Genomic DNA, 25,159 nt, shown 5'->3' with positions numbered 1-25,159 from the left:
GGTGGTAGCAGAGCGGGGTTGGATGTCAGCAGGCAAGGCAGGTCCCGATTATAGGCGGTCGGGTCAGAAGAGGTCCCAGCAGCAGTGCAGGGCTGGCAGGATTCAAGGTCAGGTAATCCAGAGTCACAAGGTGGCACGCAGTGAAAGTTCAGGCTGGCTAGAGAAAGTGCCAAGCAGTGCTTGGAGGGAGCTGTTGCCCGAGCTGTGTTCCCTTCCTGAATGAGGCCTTTCATTTCAGACTGCTCAGAGTGCATGGGAGAAATAAACCAGACCTCATAACCAGTGACTTATCCTGTGCTGGAGCCAGAAGAAACCTTCATAAATGTCTTGTCAAACCCATTTAACAGATGAGGAAATTAAAGCTTAAGTGAGAAGTTATTCAGCAATTGGAAGAGCCAGCTTTGGAACCAAGGGCTGCAGAATTGTTCCCATTTTCACATGCTTTCTGTTGAAAATTTAGAGGTAATTGGGATTGTGGTACTGAAAGGAGAAAAGGCTTCAAGAGAAAGGGTGAAGAGGACTCGAATAAGGGGGGGGAAAGGAGGAATCAAGTGACCACACTACAGGCTTGGAGAATGTCAGCATGGGTGACAGGAATTTAGAGAAGGAAGCTGCTTGGATGACGCCTGCAGTCTTGACTCTAGAATGTAAGCTCTGTGCGGGCATAGTCTTTTTCATTTGTATTGAAGGGTGGCATACAGGAAAGTGCACAGAAGGCAAGAACTTTTTAATCTGTCTTGCTTACCAATAATGAACAGATCCTCACCTTAGTAGATCCTCAACACATAATTGTGGGATGAATTTGAACATGAGCCAACAGTGGGATATCTAAGCGTGCTGACCAACAAGAATTCCAAGATCACTCATGACTGAAGGTGTGGGAATTGCATCCTTCAGGGGGAAGGAATGAAGCCAGTGGGCTGAAGGTACACCCAGGGGTCGAGCCAGAGGAACAGGGGTCTGGGATTGGTTAGTATAAGTACGAACAGAGATGTGAAAGTTGCAGGGTAGGTAGTCTCAAGATAATACCTGTACCTAAAAAAAGGTGAGGGGTTTTGAGAACGGGATGATGAGTAGCGTCCAATTCAAGAAGAAGGGTGAGGTCTGAGGAAGGGACACTGGAATTGGCAGAGTGGTGAAGCCAAGACTTGAACTCAGCCCTGTCTGACATCATTGTTGACATCAGAAAGAAAGAAATGTCGGTAGCGTGGCGAGATAGTACAGGGCCAGAACTCAAGATCGTGGGAAACACATCTGATACAGCCAGAGCTATTAAATGCTAAGCCGTGAGGCAGTAGGACTAGCAGATTCCTGTAGCACAGATCATTTTAATGCGTCATGGAAGTCCCGAACTTCAGTGTGTCCTGGAAGTAGGGTTGGGATCTGCCCTATAAAGCAGAACGAGAAGAGCACCTCAAGTGGAGGAAGCAGGGAGACAGTAGAGGACTTGCTGGACAGGATGAGAATGCACGGAGACAACAAAGAGGCAAGAACGATGCGGCAGAGGTTATGTGGGGAAAGTGGGAAATACGATTAGCACCTCTATTGTTTCCTCCCTTTTAAAGTTAGGTGATCAAGATATGACGATCAGGAAGCTTAAGTAAACTACATCTAAATACCCAGTAACCTAACTCAACGGGCATATTTTTAATTCCTAGACCCCAAAGAATCACAGGACAACCCTTTGCCCTCTGAGTATTGGTAGAATATTCTAACATGGGCACTGATGGTTGTAAAGAGCTGGCTGCATTTGACAGACACACCTGGCTCAAATGTAAGTGTGGCTGTTTCTAAGTCATGTGCTGGAGAATCAGAGCCTGCATTCAGATTAGCCAGTATTTGTTGAGCTCCAGCTGAGGGCCACACCTCATGCTAGATGCTGAGTTATAAAGACACAAAGGTTGAGATCTTCTCGAACGTCAGATTTGACCCTGGGCTGTTTCTAGGCACACCTGAATCTTAAAGACGTGACGTCCTTTTCTCAGAATCTGGGCAGATATTGGGCTGAAGACTGAGAAAGTGGATATCCCTTTCGCCTGCATCTCATTCTCTGCTACTTCCTTACAAATGCAGAGCTGTTGATACTCTGCCCAAGGTGCAGGCAGGTCTATACTTTCAGACATAGCCCCTCCTGAAAACAGCAGTTTAGTGAGTTCTTATGTACCACCCCAAGGTTGACGCCAAATCTCAAGAAAATATTCAGAAAAGACTGTTAAAGGTTATATGCAGCTAACTTCCCCAAATCTGGGATGCCTGGGAGCTGTTTATTTCAGGGAAAATGCCTAGAGCATCCCCACAGGATGCTAACGAAGGACACAAGTGTGCAGAACAGGGATACTCCACGGAGAGAATCAGGTGCCGGCCACCCATGCCTGAGCCAAGGCAGAAAGTCCCAGTGGGAAAGGCCAGAGACCTTAGCAGTTTCTGAGTATCCGGGCTTTCCTAGCAGAAGTGGAAAGCATGAGGCCTCACCCTACCTACCTTGAATTCTGAGGTGCTGAAAGGAAAGCCAGGAGTCTGAAGGAGGCTTTGGATCTCCGCAGGCTTGTACCTGTATCTCTGGCTCCGCAGTTATCCAGCTCCACAGCAAGTTCCCTTGTATGCACCCTAAGTCTGGCACCGAACCTAAGAGGCAGGATTCAGGGAACCTTATGGTATCCAATCAAATAATAATTCTAGCTAAATTGACAGAGCTGTAACTGTGTTCTAGGTGCTCTTCTAAGTGTTTTCTTTGTGTTAAGCCATTTAAACCTCACAATAACTCTGTGGGATAATTGTTATCTTTGACAGATAAAGAAACTGATTCTGAGAGATCAGGCAGAGGCAGAGGTGGAATTTGAACCAGTCTGACTCCAGAGCCTGCAGTCTTAAGGGAAGCAGGCCCCAGTGGGATGTGCAGGAGCCACGGGAGGCCAGAGCAGAGAGGTCAGCTGCTGACCAATTGGATTCCTAGATCCGGTTTCCCCCTGTTGGAGCCAGCTACCCCCGCTTCTGCAGGGAGGGCATTCCTGCCCTGCTTTATTTCCAAGTTTGCCAGAAGGATTAGCTCCTTTCTCAAGTCAAAACAAGCCAAACAGGTAAAAACCAACAAACAACCCATGACTTCCAACAGAAAAGCCCTGTGGCCTCTCCAGCGGGAAGGGAGATATCTGCTGGGGAGGCTTGAATGCCCAGGTTATGTCCAAGTTGTTGGCATGTATGTCTGAGAGGGGCCCTGAGAACCCCTCATTTTGCAGTTCAGAACACTGAGACCCGGCCCCTGGTGGCACTCAGGCACTGCAACAGCCTGACTTCTCTATCCCACTTCCTGTATGCCATGTAAAATTTAATAGTGGCCTGGACAAACTCATGGGGAGTCGAGAGACCTGGGGTCTGTTCCCGGTTCTGCACGAGCTAGCTCTGGGACCTTGGGCAATTCTGCTTTCCCATCTATAGGATAACAAGATTGAATTTGAACAAGGGTTTTCAAAAATACATATATATTTTATTGCAATACAACATTTCCTTCAAACAGAATGTTACCCAGCGGCACAGAATATGAGACAATTAAAAGCAAAGGTATAAATTTTCAAAAAAAGAAAGAAGAAAAACTTGGGCCAAATTCCTCTGCGAATTGCTCCCTCTCTCTGCCCGGCTCTGCTTCCTGTAATTCAAGTTGCCTGTGCTCCTTCCATTCTTATCGAAGGTTTTGGATTCTTCAGTCCCCCTCAGGGTCCACCCCTTCATGGAGCCTCTTTGCCCCTAGGAACTTGCAGGTTCCTGTTGCTTTTATTAACTGTGTCAATCGTTGGTCTCCCACATACTTGCCTAGAGTTGAGCTTTAAAAAAATTTACATATATAAGATATTTGCATACACACGGCATTTATCATATACAGATGTCAAATATTTACGTATTAATTTACCTATATATTCTGTGTGTGCGTGTGTGTGTACCTATAATTATCATGCTTCCAAAGTGGTAGTTGAGGCCATTTAAAGAAAGACCTTCTCTTTGTGCTCCCCGCTACCAGGCCGTAGTAAAGGTTTTTGATGGTGGGGCTCATCATCAGTGTCCTGAGAATCTGATCTGTGTCAGGTACTTAGTAAATACTTGTGTTAAGTGAGTATTTTATTTAACACCCATTTGTACCTGGTAAGCCCTGGCTCTTGGTTCTGCCACACACTAGCTGCATCATTTTGGGAAATATACTTAACTGTTCTTATCTCTAAAATGGGCTTGAGAGTGCATTCAGCAAGTGTTTACTGAGTGCCTATAATACACGAGTCACTATTCTAGGTCCTGGGAATTCAGCTCTTTACGAAACAGAGAGAGCCTGTATTCCAGCCAGTTTTCAGGAAGAGCCACGGGATTGCTGGCAGAAGAGAAGAGGCCCCTCTGCCCGGTCCCTTCTTGTTGGTTCCTGCAACAGGATAGAGACTGTCCTCCTGGCCGGTTTGGAGCGCAGTGATTCCCTGGGTGGGATTTCAGCTGTGAGGTGAGAAGAAAAAGAGTAGGAAAAGCTCTCCAGGTTGGACTTACTAAGAACAACCAGCCCCTTCTTGAACCATATGCGGTGCCTGACCCTGAGATTGCGACCCTCTCCTCACACAGCATGGTCCCATTGGGCAGGAGGGCAGCACCGTGAAGAGATGCGCCAGGCTGGGGTTGCCAGTCCCAATGCCTGCCTGTGATGCTGAGTTGCACTGGCTTTCTCAGACTCCTGTGCTTCCGTAGTGAAGGGTTGCCTGGCACGAGTGCAGGGGTGGTTTGGCTGGTACGGGCAATGGGTTTTCATTCTCTGGGAGTTGCAGAGGCTACAGTCACACAAAAATGGAAGGAAGAGACCCTGTGAGACACCCCAGAGAGTCACCTCCCCAGCAGGTGCCAGAGGAAGGACACTAGAGCCTCCGCTGAGCTCCAGACAGATCTTGGGTTAAGTTCCTCCCACAAGAGGCTTGGGTACAATGGAGATTGGTGAGTAGATTTGCTGATAGTTTGAGTTTAGCTTTGCCTCATGCTAAGACAGTGGCTGTTTCATGAACACACATTCCCTCTGTGCTTCCCTCTCTGCTTCCTTCTTTCTTCCTTTGGCTGATATTTTACCAACCCTCTCTAAGCAACTGTTTTCAGTTTGGGAAGTCCCCACTTCCAGGATATTCTGTTTGGGGAGAAGAGAGAGGATGCTGTGTCCAGGTCATCCAGGGTTTGGCTCTCTGGCTGTGGTCTCCTCCGACCACCGTGCTGGAACTCAGAGCCCACACCAGCATCTCTCCCAGGGATGTCCAGAGAAGTTTCATCCTCACTTAGGGTAAATTTTACGTCACCTTTGCTATGCCTCAGTTTCCTCATCTATAAAATGGAGCTGATAATTGTACCAACAGTGTAAGAGTACTGAGAGGATTAAATGAGCCTGTAATGTGCTTAAAATAGCATCTGGCTCATAGTGAGTGCTGTCTGTAATTCCTGTGTTATCACAGGTGTTATTATTCGTGGGCTTGTTTGGCTCTATGGGCAAGATGTGTGTCGTAAGTAGTTCTGTAGCCTCAGTGCCTAGACTGGTGCCTGGTACTTGGCAGGCTTTCCATAATTATGTGCTAAAAGAGCGACCTCAAGGATTTAGATCACGGTGCGGGGGGCAGACTCACCCTATGGAAAGGTATTAAGTGATGCAGTTAGGCAGGATCAGGGGGTTACAGTAGTGGGAGAATAGTGAACATGGAGATTGGAGGGGCAGATCGCAACCAGATGCTGGAGAGCCTTGAATGTTAGGAGAATGCGTAGGAACACTGGAGAACCGTGGAAGGTTTAAGAGCAGGGGAGGGATGTGTTGAGCCAGAATTTCAGGAAGGGCCTGGTAGAGGTCTCTAGAGTAGATTGGCCAAAAAGAAAAAAAAACAAAAAAAGATTGGCAAAAAGAGAGGTTAGGAGGTTGTCGGGGACACACAGCCAGTAGCTGCAAACTGTGTGGGCAGGCGGTGCTGAATCTGCTCCCCCTCCCTTCGCAGCTCCGCGGGAACCAGGCCAGCACATTGTGACCTTCTCCCCCATCCAGCGCTGGTACTTGTCTATTTGTGTCCCACTCACTCTGACACACCTTTCGTAGGTTGCCAGGTTACCACAGCCCTGTGCGGCGTGAGTCCTTGTGTCGCAGCTCCTATGCCACTTAATCACCCCCCTCCAGCCTGTGTGTGTGTGTGTGTGTGTGTGTGTGTGTGTGTGTGTGCGCGCGCGCGCGCGCATGTGTGTGTTTATTATTTTAATCTTTAAGTGAGAAACAGCAAGGCTGCTGGAAGTAGGCCATGCGCTTTTATTTGCTCTTCTCACCAAGGACAAGCATGTTCCCAAGCCCTGGGAGCGGAGACCTGGAGCCCCAGGGGAGGGTGGCGTGAGGCAGGATGTGGAGAAGAGACGGACCCCGCCCAGGGAGGCGCGGCAGCAGCCATCTTGCGTGGCCACTGCGCAGCCTTCTTGTGCGTCTTTGTCGGCCCCGCAACGTGTTCTTCCTGGGTACACGCGGCGTCTTGACAGTGCTTGTGGCTGTAGAGCCGCATCCTGGCCCCGGGAATCCTGCCCTGTTGTGAGGTAGAGCGTTTGGGATGAGGACGTTGCTCTTAGTGAAGCTGTGTGAAATGCCTACTGTGTGCACAATCTTGTATCCGGTCTCCACTGCCACGGGCCCCCTGAGAGCAAAAGCAGTGTCCCAGTTCCTGCCCCAGCCGTGAATGCAATAACAGTCACTGCCATTTATTGAGTGTTTACACAGAGCAGTGTGCTAAGTGCTTTGCATATATTATCTCACTTAAGCCTCACGATAACCATGTGTGGTAGTTGGTATTAGCACTGTTTTATGGATGAAGAAACGGAGACAAGTGGAGGTGAATCAACGTGCCTGGGGTGCCCAGCCAGTACACCCCGAGTCCTTCTGACAGTGCGCCCAGCCCCAGGGCCCTCCCAATGGCGCCCACAGCAGAGGATTCAGTGTTTGGAGTTTGGGGGGTTCAGTGGGTTGCTCTGCCACTGGCTGGCTGAGTCCTTTGACCCAAGTTCTAGCTTTTCTCATTTGCTTATCTGTAAAATGGGAATAATTATATATGCTTCACATGATTTCACTGGGGATGAAATAGTATGGTTTGTCATAAAAATACCCTGTAAACTAGAAGGAGTTTTATCTACATTGTACCCCATTCAAATGAGTCCATAGTAAAAATCTGTTGAAAAAAATATTTACTTGCAAGAAAAAACAAATGTGCTTGGCTTTTTAGTTTTTTTAAAGACACATGGTTAGTGCAGCCTTTATTTATACAAGAGAGGAGGTGGGAGGGAGTTTTGTAAAAGAGGAAGGGAGGTGGTTAGCATATATGGCACAGTGGCTAAGGGTCTGGGCCTTTGAGTCTGAGGCTTTGAATCGACTTACTGGCAGTGTATCCTTGGACATGTTAGTGAACCCTCTCTGCAATTTAGTTCCTGACTTGTCGAGTGGAGTTAACAGCAGGGCAGACTGTATACTGCAGTTGTAAGGTCTGAGTGAGCTGTGATGCCTGCAGAATTCCCAGCACCAGGCCTGACAAGTGCTGGGTGCTTAATGCAGCCTGAGGCTAATGTTCTTGAAGAGGATGATGCATTGTTGGGCCTAAGAAAGGCCAGGGGGATCCTAGTTTGGGGCTTGGCCTTACACAGAGACTCCCTCAGGAGGGGGGATGAGGGGGGCAGATGTGTCTGGTGGGTCTGTGGGACCTGGGTGTAGGAAGCTCAACCACTACGAAAGGCTCTCAGCCAAATGGAAACTCGGCTTCTGTTCCTCATCTCCCAAAAGCTGGGGGTCAGGACTGGGGGACTCAACGAGGATTTAGAAGGAGGCATCCTCTACGCAAATTCCCCTGTGGGCCTAAGGGGGGCGGCTGTGTCACAGAGGTCAGCTGGCCAGATTCCAACCTGGGCCTGAGCAGGGGAGGGACTCGTTCCAGAGGGAAGCTTGGCTTCATCGTCTTGGCCGAGGTGCAAAGTTTACTCAGAAAGAGTCCCTGCCATTTTTAAACTTGTTACTTGGTTTTGTGTGTGAGAGTGTAAAAGGAGATTGGGGAGCCAAGAATTGGGGGTGGGCGTGGGGATGGGAAGGAGACTTGCTGTGCTACATTGATGTATTTTTGGAACAGAGGCGGTGTGCAATCACTCTGGGTCTAGCCTAGAGGTAGAAAGTGGTCAATCAGAAGCATCTGAGCATTTTCTGAGTCCAAAATTGAGAGGTACAGACTGGAATCTAGGATATTTAGAAGCAGGCCCCAAAGCATTTGTGCTGTGTTTAGATTCCTGTGTTATTTGTCTATTATCTGGCGGACAATTCCTGGAAATGAATGTGCCATACATGGTGGTAGAAAGGGGTGGAAGACGCATTCCACGTCCATGCGAAGTTTCCTTGTGGTTAGGCTGTTTTATAACTGTTCCCAAATCATGTTAGTGCTGGGAGCTATTTTAGAAGCTCCTTTGGTTATGAACCATATCTTATATTTAATTGTGATTCTCTTTCCTCTCCTGTCCTGGATTGAACAGCAGCCTCAACAAACACTGTGTGGCCGAGATTGTCCCGGGTATTGCCAGTACTTCAAAGACTCAGGAGGTCCTTGGTAGGCTGGACCCAGGACTAGAACAGCCTCCGAAAGACCTCAGGCCTTGCCTTCCCTTGTGCAGTCACCATTTTTTGCAACTCAGAAGCACCCTGTTTGTGAGCACTGCTTGGAGTACATCAAATAGCAGGAAAATCCCCTGGAGCTAGTCACCAAGGTGGAGGGGGTTGCCTGCCTCTTTTCTGAATAACAGTAAGAATTGCAGCACCTCAGGGCGCAGGTGCCTGGAGGCAAGGAAAGGTTCCATCTTTCCACATGCTTCCTAAGGGCCGCAGCTGCCACTGCTTTGCTTCTTCTCTCCTGCTACGCTTATGGTGAGGACTGCGGTCTACTCTTTAGTTGAGGTCTATAGTTTGTAGTCATGGGTTGCTCTTAGAAGCACTGGTCTTTGATTCTCTGGGAGAGGATGAGGTTTGACATGGGCCTTCCCACCTGTGAAATGGGGAACAGCTCGTTTTTATCTTCTCCATTCTCAACCTCATATGGGGTTGCAAGGAAAAGGAAACCACATAAAAGATCTCCAAGGTTAAAAGTTGGGGGTTGTACTATTTTTAGGCCAGAGTGAACTGTCCTGACCATGTTCCAGCCAGAAAGTAAGGAGATTGCTGATACTCGTGACAGCAAAAAAGGTTGGATGTCCCTTGATATTTGCTTGGGGACTCTATTCAAAAGCCAGAGTAAGAAGAGTCAATTCATATTTGACAAGAATGAATCAAAAAGAGGAGAGCCTAGCAGAAACCTCAAAGGAAAAATGTGGACAGGGAAGGAACTGGGATTAAGTGAACCCTGTTTCTCGTGTGTTTCTGCAAGACTTGGGAGTGGACGTGTTGACAGGGAGGCCTAATCTAGCTTGATCAGCTAATCAGCAAGCATTGATTGGGTATCCCCTATGGAACTTTTTTTGTTTAGCTTTGGGAAAAGTAAAAAAAAAAAAATTCTAAAGCTTGCCTTTTAATTAATAAATGACCCTTTTTCTTTTCATTTAACTTTTTATTTTGAAATTATTTCAAATTTAGAGGACAGTTGTAAAAGTAATGCAAACTACATGCAGAAAGTTCCAACCTACCCCTCCCCACAAATACACAGATCCACCATTTCTAACATTTTGCCACCTTTGCTTTATCATTCTTTCTCATCAGTCTATCTCTACTGCTCTTTCTGTTTTCTGAACAATCTGAGAACAAGTTGCACCCATCATGCTGCTTGAACACAGTGTTTCCGTGTACATTTCCTGTGAACAGGGATATTCACTTATATAGACACCTGAAGTGCAGTTACCAAGTTCAGAAAAATTAATGTTGATGTAAAGATTACATTCTATATTCCAGTTTTTTTCTTATTCCCAATAATAGTCCTTTGAGCCTTTTCTCCTCCATTCATAGTCCAGTATTATGGATTATACTTAAATTTCATTATCTCTTTAGTATCCCTCCTTTCCTCTCTCCCTTCCTTGTGGAAACATATATACAACATAAAACTTTCCATCCCAGCCCCTCCCAGGCATACAAACCTTGGCATTAATCATATACACAGTGTTGTAGTTCCCTCACCAACATCCATTACTATTACTCTCCCTTCACCTCAAACAGAAACCCTGCACTCAGTTTGCATTACTTCCCAACTGCCTGGCCCCATTTTTGAGAATCTTAGACTCTAATTGGAGGCACTGGATGAGCACCTGTGACATGAGATATTGACAGCGTATTATTATCAGGTTCCGAATAGTAGCTCAGGGTTTTAAGTGTTGCTGCCCTTGGAGAAGGGAGGGACTGTTGTCACCAGTGTGTGGCCTGCAGGATTGCCATCTCTGTCACCTGGGAAGGAGAGGAGATGAAAGGTAGACATGCTGCTTGCTGTAGTAGAGATCGTGGGTCTCGGATAATAGCCTGGTGACATCGGTATAAAAGCTCCTTCGAGCTACTTGATTTTGGCTGGGTGGAAAGGATCCGTGCAGTGAGCACTCAGAAAAAGGAGCAGGTGAGCCTCGGAATCAGGCAGGACAGGGTCAGAGTCCCATCTAGAAGAAATTGAGCAGACTGATGGAGAGAATATATGCAAAAGTATCTGGCTTAGTGTTTTGCTTATAGGAATAATGCATCAAAGGCTTATTGTTATATTTCTACCGTCAAAACTAAGGGACTCCTGAAGAAGACACCCTAATAAGGGTTTTTTTTTTTTTTTTTTAACATGGGCAGGCACCGGGAGTTGAACCAGGGTCCTCTGGCATGGCAGGCGAGCATTCTTGCCTGCTGAGCCACCGTGGCCCGCCCCCTAATAAGGTTTTAAATGTGGTATGTTAAGGGTTGGGATGGGACTGGAGAAGTAGGAGCATCCACAGGGATGGACTAAGCAAGAGAGAGGGAGAAACCCTTGGGGAAGGAAGATTCTGCTGGGAGTAATAGTTTTGCTATACTTTGGACTGTCAGGTCATACTTTGGGGTGTTGTCTCAGTTCTTGATCCCAATTAGGAAGGAAAATGTTGAGTTAGAACATGTATGGGAGAGAACTGCTGTCGTATGAAGAATGGTTGAAAATGGGAATACGTACCCTGGAGAGGGAAGGATTTGGGAGAGGGTTTGCTGGGCATGGATTGTGTATTTAAAGGGCCACCATGTGAAGTAGGAATCAGACTTACACTGCGGCACTCCAGAGGGCAGCACGGGGGCCAGTGGGTAGCAGTGACAGGAAGGCAGAGGTCAGTACAGAGTGATGAAAAACTTCCCAGCCATTTGCGATGTGAAGAAAGCGAGGAAGGGAAGATGGCCCTGTGAAGTTGTGAGCTTCTTTGGCGGGTGCCACAGTGTTTGTACGTAAGCTGGATGACCATCACTGAGGGATGCTCATGATAAGAACCAGTAGCAATTATTACCGCTTGCTGAATATTTGCCGTGGGATTGTTATTACGTGCTTTACCTATATAGCATTGTGAAGAGGTGCAATTAGCTTATTAGCCCCTCCTTTATAGATGAGAAGTTTAGGCCGAGAGATGAAGTGACCCACCCAGACCCTCACCTGTTGAACTTGACCTCAGGGCTGACCCTCCTTTTATTGGGTGAAAGGTGCCCAGATGTTCTCCAGGGTGCCCTACAGCACCAGGATTCTAAAAACTCCAGCTGGCAGGCCATTTGAATGGGGTTGGGAGACTCTGTGTTGGGTTCAGGGTAGTAATAGTGGTTACTGCTCTCGGGGTGACATGGTTTTGGAGGCTTTTGACTGACTGTGAGGCCAGTGAAAGGAGCTCTGCGAGCAGGGGTTCCATCGGCTGATAGGAGAACTGAACTGGGGAGCCCCAGTCTTGTCTCATGTCCTTCCTTCCTGTACCCTGACCCCCTAGGGGCTCCGGGCTCTGGGAACCACCGGCCATGTGCTGCTTTTCCCTGTCAACATCTCTGTGTGCCCCCACTGTGTTCTCCTGGTAGCCCTGACTCTCCAGAAGGGCAGAAATGGATATCCAGGGACCTCGGCCTGGAGGGGTGGCAGAGCTCTTGTCATCCTGTTTGAGTTGTGAGGGTGGGTTTGAGCCAGCCGTCCTCTTAGTATCCTGCGTACCCAATTGACCAAACTGGTGACTGGGAGAGTCCCTGCGGGTCAAGGATAGAGGCCTCCGAAGAGTGCCTTGCTCTGTGCCTGGGACAAACAGGCCTAGGCACGTGTGTCTGTGTTCTGTTTTGCTTTAAATTAATACATGACCGATTCTTTCTGTAGGGCACTCCTGCCCGTTCTTTCTGCCCACCCTGGCCTCTGAAGGCTCTGAAGGTTTTGGAAGAGAGGGTGTTAGAAAGGGATGGGGAATACCTCCCACCCCAAATCAGGTTTATATGGCATTAGAGCAAACTTGTAAGTATCGCCTTTTGCTTTTTAATGGCCCAGCCATTGTTGCTGCTTGCTTTTGGGGAAAGAGCTTTGGTTTCAGAGGCCTGTACTAGATCCCAACCTGAGAGTAACGGCCATCTGCTGGTCCCAGAGGGCTTCAGAGAGCTGGGCTCTCCAGAGGAGTATTGTTCCAGCACCTTCCCTCAATAAACAAGGCAGTCATGACTGCCTCTCACCCCAGAAGATTCTGGTCAGTAGCCCCTCTCCACTTAACCTGTCTGTATGCAGAAACGGCAATTCATATCATCAAAGAAGATTTTGCAGACCTTTGTTTATGGTAAGGTTCATAATAGGAAAACAGTATGAAAATGTATTCCAGGTATTGTAAAAGAATACAATGTTAAATATGCCCTTTTAGAGTGCCCCCAGACCTCAGATGGGGTGGTTGGCCCTGGAGGTCTCATTTCTGCTCCAGCTCACGCTATGGCTGGCCCTTTACTGAAAACTCGAACTGTGTCCTGTCTTTTTCCTCTTCTCTCATGTCAGGCTGCGGGTACAGACATGCCTCTGTATGGGGAATAAAGCAGTTCAGAAATAAAAGCTCAAGTCAGAGTTGTTTGGGGAACCCTCTGTCCTACTTGTCTGTCAGATTCCTGTGGTCTAGATCTGACTCAGCGAAGGAAAGCCATAGTTTGTTCCGGGGCAGAAACTCCATTTTTTAGTCACAGGGTGCTAAGCTCGTGTGGTCACGCAGAGGTCAGTAAAACCCCATGAGTCATTAGTTGCTCAGGTTCTAAGAACCCTAGAGACATCTTCTGCCCAGAGCTTCCCTCCTTTAGGAGGAGAAGGCACACCAAGAGCAGCAGCCACCTCAAAGTGCAGCAGCCTGTGCCTGGACGGCATCTGGCCAAGACAGCACTCCCCTCCCCCACCCCCGGCCTGGCCTGGACTGCAGGTTCCAAGGTGTTTCTGGGCAGGGATAGGGTAGTGCTCTCCTAAGTCCACTCACGTGGCCCAGCCACGTGGCTGCACCACACTCCATCTCTCTGGAAGTTATTTCCATCCGTTGTCAGGGCCAGGATTTCAAGAGCCTCCAGCCAAGAGGTGTGTTGGGTTACTCCCTGAGGCCCAAGAAGACTTTGCCCCCCTGCTTTGTTGGACAGAGCTGGAAGCCCCTGGTCTAGCAGCTTTGCCACGTGGCTGGTGGAGTGGCCATGTTCTTTCAGCCCTTCGTCAGAAAGCAGGTGCTGGTCCCCTTGCCAGGCTAGGTTTTGTGTGGGGCTGAGCCATGAGCCTTCTGGGGTGGGAGCTTGGGTTTAATGATCAGTAGCCTGGGACGAGATAGCTGTGTGTTGGCCTCCTTCACTTTCCCAGGAGGTGATGGGAGCCAGCCTGAGCAGGACACGTTGGAGCCTGGATTTATGGCCCGGAGACATACTAACTCAGTCTGCCTGGGAGAAACCATCTACTAACAAGCAGGGCATGTTGGTGGCAAAATCTACCTTCCCAGTCCTGACCATACTCTGAAAACAAACTTGGCCCCTTTCCTTAGTGCTGTCAGGCATAGTCCCTGTTGGTGATGGTGCTTGCTTCCATTCATGCCGCAAACTTAGGACATTTTTTGCCTTCGTTCATGCTTCTTCATCCTGGTGAGTCCTGCATTCTCAGAGCTGATGTCTGCCAGGCCACTCACTGTCCTTTGCCTGGCTCTGGCTTGGTTTCCCTGTCCATGTCGCCGTCCACATCTCACTTCAGCCTGGGCCTACCCTCCAGCACAGGCTGTCCCCAGCCCTCGACTCTCAGTTTTTCACTTGGCATCTCGTGCTGCGTTGTGCCCTTGGAGTGCCTGTTATCACTGCTGGGCCTTTTTCCTTTCAGCTCAGCAGCTTGGGTGTGTGCCTTGGCTGCTTGGTCTGGGTGTCTAATGGGAAAACCTCCTTGGGGGCTCCAGGGTAGTTTCCCCAGCAGACTGACAAGATGTGGTCCTTATGGCTGAAGACTGACTACAGCAATTATCATTGCTCTGAGCTCTTAGCATCACATTACTTTGGGGGCCTTTTGTTCACAGTTGCCTTCGGACAGCTAATCTACAAGGACCATTTTTGATAGTCCCCCCAACTCAGCACATTTTCAGAGTATTTGTGATTATATATATTTGTAGTGTCTGTATTTATATTTCTTCTTGAAGTGTCTGAGATTAGAAGTTCATCTCTTCCTTACCAAGTACCGAACTGTCCAAGTAACTTGGCTTTCACTCTGCTTCTCCAGCCTTCTTACTCTAAGCCCTTCTCTGTCTTTGGACATAGCGCTTTGAATGCACCTGATCTGCCTACTTAGTCTTGTTAAGATAAAAAGCAAGGCATAGTGGTACCTGACTAGTACTTGGATGAAAGACGTAAGGATACCAGGTAGCCAGATCTTTCCACCTGATGATAGTAGGTCTTTTCTCCATTGCCTGGGATGGTACCTTGCAGAGTCATCGTCACAGTGGTAGCCGGCTTTAATTGAGCTTTGTGTTGAGCATTGTGCTGATGGCTTATTGGATCCGATGATATTCTCACAAAAATTCTGTGAGGTGTGGATGAAACTAGAAACTTAGAAAGTTTGTGACTTGTTCAAGTTTATATAAGTAACGAAGAGGCTGCATCAGTCTTCTGATTCAAATCTGCGTCATTTTAGAGTCTTCAGTTTTTAATCATTACATGTACTGTCTTTGTTTAGTGGTATGTACTCAATAAATGTTTGTTGAATGGCAAGATTGCTCTAACAGTTTGACCAGTCTCCATGTTATCACTAATAACGACGGTGATAGCAACCAACATTTTTGAACACTTACAGAGCTAGGCTCTATATTAAGCGATATACATAAATTAACTCATTTACTTTTTGCAGCTCAGTGAGAATGGTTATTCTCATATTGCAAATGAGGAAACTGAGGCTCAGAGAGGCTGAGTAACTTGTCCTGGGTCACTCAGCCAAATCATAATAGGCTTTGAATGCAATTATCTGTGGAACAGTAGGAATCTGTCCTCTTCATCAATAGTTGTAGTCTCCAAAAAACGAGACGAATTTTTACTTCTGTCCCTTTCTTTGTGCTCTCCCCTTCCTTAACTTGTGATGCTTTTCTTTGTCTACTCTTGCTCATCATGTTCTTTTGGAGACGCCTAGACTAGGCCCCTCCTCTCAGGCACTGCTGATCCACACTGAGCTCAGTTTGTCCTAATGCTCTTTCCTCTTTTATGGATCGCACTATCGACTCTTCCATTTATATTTTTCTAAACTTTATTTGTAGACAAATCCTCATGTTAAAAGCATCCGATTTAAGATTAGTGCTCTGTACTCATAACAATAGACCTATTTGTCTCTCTTATTTCTGATCAAAGGAATGGATCAAGGAGCCTCGAAAAAGACCTCTACATTTCTGGACATCTAATTTATGACAAAGGTGGCCCTACTGAGCAGTGGGGAATAGTTTTGATAAACTGTGCAGGGTCAACTGGATAGTGACATGAAAAAATATGACTCTCAACCACTACCTCGTGCCATATACAAAAATAGATTCTAGGTAGATCATCAATCTAAATGTGAAAATTGAAACAAAATAAAATTTCATCTGGAAGGTAATATAGGAGAATATCCTCATAATCTTGGGACAGCTAAACATGTCCTAAACAGGACACAGAAAGTACCAACTATCAAGGGAAAGATTGATGAGCTGGACTACATTAAAATTAGGAATTTCGGATCATTGAAAGACAGCAGTGTAAGAGAAAAGGCAAGCAGAGTGGAGACAATCCATGCGGTACTTATAACTGGCAAATGGATTTGTATCCAGAATGTATAAAGAACTCCAACAAACCTGTAAAAAAAAAAGGACCCATCCCTGCTAAATGGGCAAAAGAACGTCCATACGTAAAAATCGTGAGCTGTACAGTTTTCTTCTCCCCGTTCCAGATTTTAACCAATTTGTCCTGGATCATTGGCACAACCTGGTGGCTGGCCTTGGGAACTGTCTAGTCTGGTGGCTCTTGTCGTTTTCTCTGTGGACCCTGTGCCCTTCCTGTCCTATGTCTTTCTCGCTCAGCTGTTTGTCTGCCACAGGTGCCTCCTTTCCCACGAACACATATGTGGCCTTTCTCCTTTCCTTGGCTTTTTAAACTATTGATCAGCTGTCTTAAGACTATTTCTCTCCGGCTTCTTTCTCTTCTTCCCTTTTCATTTTCCTTTTGTCGCCTCCTTGTTTAACCTAAAAATTTAATACTGTAAAAGCTATGCTAAAATATCTCCAATTCTTTGGGGAACATGCTTATTCTTTGGGGCTGCAGAGGCTAGAAGTTACCTAGAGAGAGAGGGTTCAGCTCGTTTACTTTCGAGTTGTCTAATTCTCCATAGGTGACATGAGAGATGAATCAAGTAGAGTAGATCGCAGCTTGGTTGTAGTGTTTGTGGAGGCGCCTCTTCCTTGGATGCGCGGCTGGGTAACGATAATCTCTTCCAGTCCTGGCCCCAAAACCCTGAGCTGGCCCTTTGAGGATGTCCAGAGCAGCAGCTCTCAAGGGGGAGAGGGGCCCAGTGTAGTGGACTGACTCTTCCTGTCCTTCCCATGGGTCAGGGTGGGGTACAAATCTTTTTCCATTTTAATGGTATCGTGTATTTTAATTTTGATAATCCACCCCCCCCCACACACACACACACACCTGCAGCTCTCAGCATGGGGCTGATAGGAAACTACTGACCTGAAGGTATAAACTTCCCTCTTGGCCATTCCCTTATACCATTCTGTTCCTCACATAGTAGCATCTGCAGTAAAGTTTTTCTCTTCAGTTGTATTCTTCTTTGTTTGTTTATTTTATTTTCTTCCTCATTCTGGCAGTACTTGCTCCCATTTTTTCCATTGGATCGGTATTGTATTTTGAACCTAGCATGACAGAGAAAACAAACTGGAAGCTCTGCTGGTTTGTTTTGATTTTTAAAAGAATGTTGACAGTGTTTAAAAATCAAAAGTTTAACGTAATAAATCTTGATTTCCGGCTTCTCCTGAAAAACTGGACAATCTAGGCTCTTTGGGTCTGTTCCCATATGGCGCCGACCAGGCAGAGCTGAGAGGGGCTGCCCATGAGGATTGGCATGTCCTTCCACTTGGCACATCTCCTCCCTACTCCTTCCTTACCTGCCTGGTCCCTGAGGGCACTTGAATTTGTGACGTCTTGAAGTAGATAAAATAGGCTTTTTTTGTGGGCTAACCTAGGAACCCAACCAGTATGCTTAATATTATCCCGATGGGGAAATGTACTCCAACTTTGAACAAAATCTCAGTCTTTTCAAATTTAGGAATGCTTATAGCGTACCCAACTAGATTGTGTGTGCCTTTGAGGTGATGGCCGGTGTCTTATGCTTCTGTGCTTTTTGTTGGCTTAGCACTTAGTAAATGCTTAATAAATGATAGACCTCCCGAGTCACTAAGTGCCAGTTATCTGCCTCTCTCCTAGGGAGTAAACAGAAATACCAGCTCACTGGGGACGTGGACCTGTCAGTTCTACCTGAGACGGGATTGCTGCCTGATTCATCTAGAACACCCACTCGAGCTTGTGGATACCTGTATAAAGTTTGGAATCAGTCCCCTCCACAGCTCCCTTGTCTTGACAGAAACTTTCATGATTAAAAATCCCATAAGTATAGAGTAGGCCCTAATGAGGAAATGAGAGACCTGCCCTAAACTTGCTTTCCTGGTTGATGACCGCCAGACTCGAGTTTGTGGCAATTACAGAGTGCTTGCATTCCAAACCCTGGATGAGAGTTGGGTAAAAGTTCAGTTCATTCCCTTTAAAGAAAAAACAATTCTTTGTCGTTGGCATTTCGGAGTTTTGACCCAGATCAGTCAGAGGCCATTGAGAACTCGCGATGTCTGCAGAGTTTGTTCAGTTCGGGAGGCCTGTGGCTCCAGAGAGGCTAAAGGGAGCCAGTGACCTCCTAGGCTAAATATTGAGCTAAAGCCCAATATTTTCAAGTTTGCCCTTTTCCAGCCTCCCCAGTCCTCGGAAGGTGGATGGAGGGAGCCAGCACCTGCTTTTCGCTCCAAAGTTGTCTTTACCCCCTGAAATGAAACACTGCACACAGTACCCTGTAAAACTGCTTCCTCATAGGCTCCAGCATGCTTGCTAAGTAAACATCCTCCCATGTTTTTGGAACTGAATTCATTTCTGCTTCCTGGTCATCCCATTCGGGTTTTTCTGTTCTCACTTGCATGCAAAATCAGGTTAATAGAAGGAAGACCTAGAATTGGGCTGAGATACCGAAAATGACTATTTTAATCTTGGTAAAATTGTGAAAAGAGGAAGAGGGGGGTAGGTGTTGGGAAGAAAAAGCATGCAGATATAGATGAAAAGTGAAATGAAGCAAAGCCTAACAAAATATGGTGTCATCAGCCCAGTTCGCGAGTCAGAGATGATCTGTCTGGGGCCCTGAGACAGAACCTTTCCCTTGCATGTTCTTCAGCTCAGTTTTGCTGTGGTTGTATGCCACCGCCAGCCGCTCTCCATAAATTCCGTGGCCGTGTGTGTCCCTCTTCGGACCCTACCTTGCTCTCTCTCTGGCTCGTGACTTACTTGCCTCTTCCCTCTCACTGCCACCCACCCGTGACACCTCCATCGCCATGGCAGTGAGCAGCCACGTCATTCACCGAGTTCACAGGGTGATGGGCCAACCTTGGCCCGAGATCTACTTCCCTCCAGTTCTCCCTCCTGAGGTAGGAGGCTCCCTGGCAGAGCTCAAAGCCCTTTGTTTATTTGATCCTGGGCTCTTGGATAAATCAGGAATGTCCTAACATGAACTTAGGCATGTTTTTCTTCCATGGAGAAGGAAACGACGGCAAATGGGATTTAAGTAGGCAGAGGACCTTTCCGGGGGACTTGCTGTAGTCCATCAAGAACACATTCCTTTGGTCGTCAGACCAGTAGGTAACTTCTTTATTGGCGTGCTCTACCCTGGAGCCCAGAAGGTGTGAATTCGAAGCATTTTCCCCCCTGCTGGGAGCTTGGCACAGATGCTCTGAACTTCTTTTGAAACCGCGTGGTGCCATGGTTGTCTTCCAAGTGGTCCTTCTTTCTGCTGGGTGAAACCTTGGCCCAGAGTCGTTGCTTGAAGAGCGCTACTGGGGAAGCGGGATACGGTATCAGGTGGCTGCCTGGCTTCTTTTTCTCATGCTATCTCCCTGGAATTTGCAGCGTTCTTGATGTGATATAGTGTATGAGGAAATGGCCCTGGGACCTGAACTTAACTTGAGTCAGTCCTCTAGGCTCACGTGGTGCACTGATTGTCAGAAATCTTTGTGGGTCTGTGTTCTTTTGCTATCGCTGTGTGAGAACCCTAGACTCCCTGGGTGTGTCTGGGTATACACAGGGACCATTGAATTCACATCTGAGTCGTTCTCAGAAACGTTTTTGGTTCTGGGGGCAGGAAAATGTTGAAAGCTATATGCTCTGCCTCAGCAGAGACCTGTCAGCATGCAAAAGCAGTCCCAATAAATCTCCAGAACATTGCTCGCCCCCGCACCCCCCCACCCCAGGTGTGCAGATGTCCATGTGTTACTGTCTTAGGGGCACAGGCGAGGAGGGTTGGTGGATGCTCATCTTACTTGGCTGCCCACCCCGGGGAGAACAACTCAGTCATTGGTTGCTTCAGGTCCGGGCTTGGCTTTCTCTCTGTTTTGCTGCTTTTCATGTTGTCAGAAGGATCTTCTTGGGAACAAATGACTCAGCAACCTGAATCTCTGGGACTGAGTGGCCTCAGTGCCTTTTGAGAAGTGACTGGAGTGTATACCTAGGAACTAAATTTCTGAGCCCTGGAAGCATGGAGATCCAGACGAGTTTTGTTCTGGATTCTTAGGGCTGCAGTTCAGTTTGGTTTCCGAAATTCCTGCCCCTGATAGAGGGCTCTCATTCACGGGGTAAGCAGGCAATGTTTTAATTATGGTTTTTGTCCTTAGGAAATTCCAGGGAGAAAAAGGCCCTGGTTTCTGGCCAAAAAAGCAAAAACATTTAAAAAATCAGCCACGGTTGTTATTCTGAACTTGTCTGCATCAGAAATGAGATGGTGGTCTCAGGGTGAGGACCATTTTTTTTTTCCAGATGGCTTAAGAAAAGGTGATGCAACCTTTGGGATGGGACAGCCGTGCCTGGGCTCCGGGGGCTGTCACTCAGAGAGTTAAGCTAGTCTTGTATCTGGGAGGCCCTCAGGGAAGGAGGGAGCCTATGGGGACTAGAACCACGAAACCCCAGAGCAGCGAGGCGCAGGGAAAAATACGGGCCGGCTGAAAAGTGTGGCCGAAGAAGTAAGACTGTGGGCCCAACTTTTATTTTGCCTTGTTTGACCAGCCTTGGCACTGCCCTCCGGCTCTCCAGGGGAAAAGCTGCAGTTCTGCTCTTGCAACACAAGGAGCAGACTGGAGAATTTAGATCTGCGTCACAGAGCTCAGAGAGAGAGAGAGAGAGAGCTCCGTCGATAGGTCTGCTAGCAACAGCCGTGCTGCAGCAGAGAGAGAGAGAGAGAGAGAGAAATCAAGAAACAAGTCATAGCAACACCGGGCACCAGGTTCTGCCAGCTCACTTGCCAAGCTTTCAGAAATCTGTCGGGGGCCAGAGGCCTCTGGGTAGCCCAGGTTAAGGAGATGACACGCAAGGTGGCACGGGTGGTTCCCGTGGGGAGGACGTGGGGTGGTGGTGGGGGCAGGGGTGGGACCAAGAGGTTGTGGGGCGACGGTGGAAGGTTTAACGGGACCGAATTCTGGAACATTCGGGATTGCGGCACCTTACGGCTGGACAGAGATTTGGGTCTGCGCAGGCGACGGTGGGTGGTCCGATGGGCTTCAGGACTTGATGGCGTAACCCCCTTCTTCCCCCACGTACGTATTTGCTGGGATCAGGGGCGATGTCTCTGCGTATGTGGGTGCTCTGTCTTTCTCACCTTCTTTCTCGCTTTTTGCTATTTTTTTAATTCTCTGAAGGAGGATTTTTGCCACTTTAATTTCTTTTCTCTTAGTGTCAGCTGCTCGAGCCTGACCAGGGTAGTGGAGAGAGGAATGAACCGTCCCGGGCTTCCCACCTGACCTCCCAGCCTTTACCCCATGTCCCACCGGTGGACAAACAGACAGACAGACAGGTTTTCCAGCTTATTTGGATGTCAGCATCTGTCTGTCCACGCAATTCCTGTGGTAGAAGGTAGGGAGTGAGGAGGCAAAGAGCCGAAAGGAAGGCAGGAGGGATGGTTTCCCGGGGGTTGCCTTATTTAAATGTTTGGCCCTCAGAGCCAGGCTATGGTGGGGTGCCGGTGGATGGGACGGGGTGTGGGCTGCGAAGAGTAGGGTGAAGGCGGTGGGTTTGTCACTGCGTAGTTGGGAAAAGTGGTGACTGGTGACGCAGTCACTGTTGCATCTTGTTAGGAGCTCTGGAGGGACAGGTAGTGAGGCTCCCGGGGCTTGAGGGGCCAGCTGAGAGGGGTTAAGGATGAGCTGAGAAGGGAAGCTAGCATTTGGAGATTAAATGTCATCCTTTTGGCTTTGGAAAGTTGTTTACCTTGCGCTCTCTGTGTCTCCATGTTGGCACCCTTCCAGTTCACATGTGATGGCCTTCCCTGTACTGCTGCATCATTAACTAAGTGACTGAGCTGGCCTTCCATTGGCCAGGGGAGGGCTCTCACTCCAGACACTTCCTCCGATTGGTGGGTGGGCCAGTGGCAGGTGAAAACCTTTTTTTGATTGGCTGAGGGCAGGGTATCAAATCTGAATTTGCATTTCACTTGCTTAAAGGGGAGGGGGGAGAAGCCCAGCAGCTTTCTAAAATCTCTTTAGGGGTGTGCGTATGCTTGTGTCTGTGTCTGCTTTTGACTGACCAGTAGAAGCCTCTTCCTGTGCCTTTTCCTATTTCAGGCACTTTAAGGAAGACGAGCCCAGGGCTCTGCAAACTTTCTTTGGAGGGTAAGGAGGGGGCGGTTTGGGGAGATAGGTGCGCAGGGGTTTGACCAAATTGGAGGAAAATATTTGTATCCTTTAGTTTGGTGTCAGAAAAGGGAATTTTCCAATCAGCCACACCTCTCAGTGTTGCGGCAAAATAATTCTTGGCTCCCCTGGAAACGAACGGGCAAGGTAGGGGAGTGCGGCTGCTGCCACCACCCCGGGCTTCCTGCTGACTCTGGGCTACTCCCCGGGGACCAGAGATTTGCATTGACGTCCGGCCTGTCCAGAGGCCCCCAGGAGCCAGTCGTGAGCCGAGCCCAGGATGGGAAGGACCTGCCTTCTGGAAGCTGCTGCTGCTTGGTGCTTGGAAAGGTGAGGATGAGGAATCAACCTCAAGAAATTGATCAGAAACTGCATCTTGGGTAGGATTTCCAGAAAAGTCAGTGGGTGCTGAGAGGTTTGGAGGTCCCAGGTGAGAAAGGCTCCATCCGTCTGGGGAAAGACGAGAGTGAGATTAAAACTAGGGCAGCTGGCTGTTCACCTCCGGCTGAAGGAGGGAGGCCTGAGAAAAACTGGGGTCCCCAAATCCCCAGCCTGTGCTTTTTGCAGGTCTCACATTTGTGGGGAGGGGGTTTCTGGAGTCCTGCGCATGCCCAGCGGCCCCCGGCCATGACTGCGTATGTGGAAGCGCAATGCGCCCCGGGTCTCCGGCCTAGGACGAGCACCACCCTTCTGGTTACATAAGGGAGGGCTCTGCATGTGCCGTCCCGGCCCTTCCTTTCCACTCCACCACCCCACTTCCCGGGGTCCATAGAGTTGGGGAGGGTCTCGCTGGGAAGCAGTGAGAGATTCTGCTCCCTTGGAGGGCAGCTCTTGCCTAGTTAATGATGGGAGCTAGGTTTGAGGACAGACATGACTTGCTGTCCATCTCGGGGTGTGGAACACAGATGCCCTTCCGATGCCCTGCGTCACGATGGTCCCCCAGGGGTGTCCCTGGAGGATGGGATTGGTGCCCTTCTTTTCCTCCTGTCCTCTCATCTTTGAGAGGGAAGTTTCTGAAGGAAAAGATGTGATCGTTGTGAGAGTAAAGAAAGGTGTGGGGGCCTGGTTGAGAGGTGTTTGACGCTTCACTCATCTGGTCAGTGGCTTCCCTCTCCCTGGGTGGGATTGTCATATTTTCAGACTCCTTTCAACAGCTGCCATTTTGGAAGTATTTCTGTTGGTCTCCGACATGGTGGCGTTGGTTTTTCTGGTCCTGCTGTGCCAGTTCCGCAGAGTGGGCGGGGGGCGGGGGCTGTGACGGAGGAGGGGGGGCAAAAGCGCAGCAGAGGCGGGCCCAGTGGTGGCTGCCGCAGTGAGGGGAGGCCCCAGGGGCAGGACCGCCCAGTCCCACCCTCGGGCACAGCCCTGGGTGGGGTTCAGGTAAGAGGCTTCCCTGAAAGACTTCCACGACCTGGGGCCCTGCTTTGCTAACCGAAGGCCTGGTATCCCACACTCTCGTCAGCCCGGGGCTTAAGGCAGTTCAGGGAAGAGCTGAGTGTGTGGGGGGGAGTGGAGGCAGAGCCATGGCAGCTCATCTCAGACGTGTCGGACCTGTGGTGTGTGTCCTCTAAGTGGGCTGTGTGACCAGCAGTGTTCCCACAGGGACTGGGTGTGCAGTCCATGGCAGTTCTGAAGACCTGCTCAGATGGCCCTGCCTCTTGACTGGGTTTTTCCTCTAACCCCACTGCCAGTCCCAGCTGTAGTCCTCTAGTGAGGCTCCCTGCTGCCCGTCCCTCTTCTCTCCAGTCCCTTCTGCGTACTGCGGCCATCTTGTCTTTCTTGCTCAGAAATTTAAAATGGTCTCTCATCATTTCCAGAATAAGATCCCTTTCCTTCAGGATGATATTCAAGGCTGTCTGTGTCCGACCTTTGCTTTCCTGTAGAGTCTTCGCTCTCTCGGTTTCTTTAGATGGATCTTGTTTTCCAACAGAACTGGGTGACTGACTTTATCGTGCTTTTCCCATCTTTCTCTGTTTCTACGAAAGCTGCTTTTCACACCTCCTCTCCACGGCACCTCCACCTGTGGCAGCCCACCGTCCTCCAGGAGCCTTTCCTGATTACCCTGGCGAGAACCGTCCTCATAGACATCCCTGCACCCTTCGGCCACACTCCCCTACCCCTTGTCCCTCTTTTTGGAAGCTTTTCTTGTGTTATGGTTCTTGGTAAGTCTTATATCACTGATGAGATTGTGAGCTCCAAGAGGCTTGGGAAAGAAGAAAGAAAGCAAATACCTGTTTGGTGCCTTCTGGTTGCCAGGTAATAAGTTACGTTCTCTGATGGCGGTTACTTCATTTATCCCTTCCTGCAACCCTGCGAAAGAGGGTCCCCATCCCTTGGTCGGTAATCAGGATTAGAATCCTGGTGTCTCAAAGCCCTTGTGTGTTTTTTTTCCCTCTCTGAAGGCTCAGCATCTGCCTATTATACAGTAGGTCCCCAAAATGTGTCTTAGGAATTTCATAAGTCCCTAATGGCATCTGGGACTCTGGTGGTTCATCTTCTGTCCAGAGCCTGGGTCACCTACCTGTTCCAGTGCCATCCGAACATCTCATTAACTCTCCTTCTTTGCGGCCAAGTTCACTCAAGATGATGGCTTTTTAGTAGCTGAAATTGATGGATTAAAAAACTCCCGTTAGCCTAGTTGCCTCCGTCCTGGAAGAGGAGGTGGACGTGGGATGCATTGTAGCGTCTTTGGAGCAGAATAAGCTGGAGAACACAGAAGCCAGTGGCGACAGCACAGTAGAGGGCTGTGAGC

The 25,159-nt window shown here is 48.5% G+C and overlaps 1 long non-coding RNA gene across 2 annotated transcripts in view; it reads left to right on the top strand.

Annotated features, from left to right (window-relative positions):
- Positions 1-25,159, top strand: part of LOC143680989 (uncharacterized) — a 61,650-nt gene that overhangs the window by 18,853 nt on the left and 17,638 nt on the right. The window contains exon 4 of one of the 2 annotated variants that reach the window (XR_013174283.1): positions 17,906-25,159. This exon is cut by the window's right edge and continues 17,638 nt beyond it. This is a non-coding gene — a long non-coding RNA (uncharacterized LOC143680989). Of the gene's footprint in view, positions 1-2,790 lie in introns of both variants that reach the window. The other variant, XR_013174282.1, reaches the window with a different exon arrangement.

Source organism: Tamandua tetradactyla, chromosome 4 (genome assembly GCF_023851605.1).
Source record: "Tamandua tetradactyla isolate mTamTet1 chromosome 4, mTamTet1.pri, whole genome shotgun sequence".
Taxonomy (NCBI): Eukaryota; Metazoa; Chordata; class Mammalia; order Pilosa; family Myrmecophagidae; genus Tamandua; species Tamandua tetradactyla.
The sequence above is the reverse complement of the archived record's forward strand: the minus strand, read 5'-3'. Positions and strand labels throughout refer to the sequence as shown.